This window comes from Mustela putorius, unplaced genomic scaffold (genome assembly GCF_011764305.1).
Source record: "Mustela putorius furo isolate JIRA1106 unplaced genomic scaffold, ASM1176430v1.1 tig00000129_pilon_pilon_pilon, whole genome shotgun sequence".
Lineage (NCBI taxonomy): Eukaryota > Metazoa > Chordata > Mammalia > Carnivora > Mustelidae > Mustela > Mustela putorius.
Genome location: NW_025421290.1, coordinates 6,182,089 through 6,184,608, shown reverse-complemented (window position 1 = coordinate 6,184,608; position 2,520 = coordinate 6,182,089). Strand labels below are relative to the sequence as shown.

The window sequence follows — 2,520 nt, the reverse complement described above, 5'->3', positions numbered from 1 at the left end:
ATGGAGAGATTAATGGATGAACAAAATGTGGTGTACACGTACAATGGAATATTATTCAGCCTTAAGAAGGACAGCTCTAGTAATCCCACTTCTGGGTATGTAGCCAAAGAACTGAAATCAGAGTCTTGAAGAAATACCTGCACAACTACGTTCATAGCAGTGCGATTCATAAGAGCCAAGAGGTGAAAGCAATCCACATGTCCATTGACTAACGAATGGGTAAACACATGTATAAATATACAATGGGGTATTGTTCAGCCTTAAAAAAGGAAGGAGATCCTATTTCATGCTACCATGTGCATGAATCTTGAGAACATCATGCTAAGTGAAATAAGCCAATCTCTGTCCTTCTGGAGCCTTTTCAGAAGGAGGGAACTCGATTGATATATAACTGACATAGGGTTCAGTCAGAACCTGGAATTCAGCAATATGGATCAGATTTGACCAAATGATGATGTGCTGATGGCCAACTCACAGCCCTCAGATGACAGGAGCAGTAACACAGAGTCACCTCCTCCTGTTTGCCAGGAGCCATCTCCAAGCCCAGCAACAAGACCCCCACAATTCTGCATACCTATAGTGACCTACGAAAGAGATAAACTATGTGCGCAACTTCTCCTGGTGGACCACAGACCAGTAACAGATCCAAGTCATTCACTTGCTAGGAATCTATGATGTGGTAAAGTTGAATTTAGCAGAGAATGGAGCAAATGGCCAATCCGAAGGGTATGCTGTGGTGGTAAAAGCTTCGGAAAACTCTGTTCACAAATCACTGACTTCTCCCAGGGAAAGTTCTTAACAGAGAAAAAGTGGATATGAGACCAGCCACTTGGTAGAGCCTGTCACAGTTTGAGGGATAGTGTCAGAAATGTGTGTCTGAGTCCCCAGACGGGGGATATCTCCATGGAACCACTCCTGAGAGTCTAGTGATTCTGCTGTTGGGTGGACCACAGGTTCAGAACCCTGTACCCTCATCTACCTGGGAGATATGCCCCATGTGTGCTGCCCGCTTCAGTTGCCCTCCTTCAGCCCTTCACCTGTTGCATCTGCCACCACTCCCAATTCCATCCCCACCACCTCCCTCTGCAAGACTTGGAGTCCCTCCTTTTCCCCCTGGAATCCACTATAAGCATTTCATGCCTCTTTAAATTACAGAGACAACCAAGTAAGTAAGTTGATAGTTTAAGGAAAAAAATATAGAATATGAGAAAGTGGGGAAATTTTTTCTCCCCATTTCTTGTTTTGTTTTTACTCAATGACACAATTTTTAGTTTTAATTTCTGACAGCAAACAGGAAAAAAAAAAGCCTCATTTCCCATGTTGTCAGTGATTTGTTTGTCTTTCTGATAGCTTGAAAACTAATAAATTTGATGTCGCTGTCAATCTTTTTTACTGCCTTGCATCTTTTCCCTTTTGCAACAAAATATTTTTAAATAATAAAATAGGATTGTTAACTGCTAGAAACTAAAAAACATAAATATTATATTATTCCATTTATTGAAGTATCTAAAGTAGTCAAATTCGTAGAAACAGAAGTGGAGTGGTAGTTAACAGGGAGTGGAGGAGAAGAGAATGAGTATTTAGTGTTTAATGGGTACAGAGTTTGAGTTTGAGAAGATGAAAATGCTCTTCACTGTCTTGACTCCCACTAAGAATGAACATCGTTCAGGAGTGTTGCCAAGTTTGGTTCATTTCAATAGAATATTGGTCATTGTGCCCAATATTGATAGATGATGTATTACATTATGCATTTCTATATATATTACAAAGTGTTCTTCTGATTGTGACAAGAAAGTTAGAGTGGACCAAACATTTTGAAGGAGCTAGCTCAAAGGTGCTGCCATTGGCCACACTGAATAATATAAACTTAAATATCCATAATTCCCATAGTGGAACTGAGAGAGAGAGAGAGGGATAGAAAAAGAGAAAAGAGGAAAAGATTTCCTTTATTAAAAAATAATATATACAGCAGAAGATAGTAAGTATAGAAGAAATGGTTTAATGAGAAATCACCATTTTGCAACTGTTTTTAAAAATTGATTCAAGCAAGGATAAACAGAGGATGCTAAAACCATTCAGTGGAAGTTTGTTGGAGAAGATGATAGTTATGTTATTCAAATTATCACCCCACAGACTCTTTTAATTAAAAAGGGGGGAAGATATTTACAATGAAGATATCTCAAAACATACTTTAACCAAGTTATCGAAATTTCTCAGTCATAACATAACAACTGACATTCTACACCTCTTTCTCAGAAGCTACAAAAGAAACTATACAGTATCATCTGTGTAGCATTCTTGCCAAAATGTTTAACTAGAATCTAATCACAGGGCCAACACAGAATGATGGTACATTCTACAAGACAACAGCTCAGACTTCAAAATGTCATTGTCAGGAAAGGAAAAAAAAAAGGTGGAGGGAAGCTGTTCTACATTAAAGAGGACTAAAGAGACCCAACAGTCATACAGCATGCATAAATCTGGATTTCATCTTGGATTTTTAAAATATAATATAAATGC

General features: G+C 38.4%; 1 pseudogene; it reads left to right on the top strand.

Moving 5' to 3' along the window:
- Nucleotides 1-215: 215 nt before the first annotated feature.
- On the top strand, nucleotides 216-1,156 carry LOC101682918 (annotated as a pseudogene).
- The last annotated feature ends 1,364 nt before the right edge of the window (nucleotides 1,157-2,520 follow it).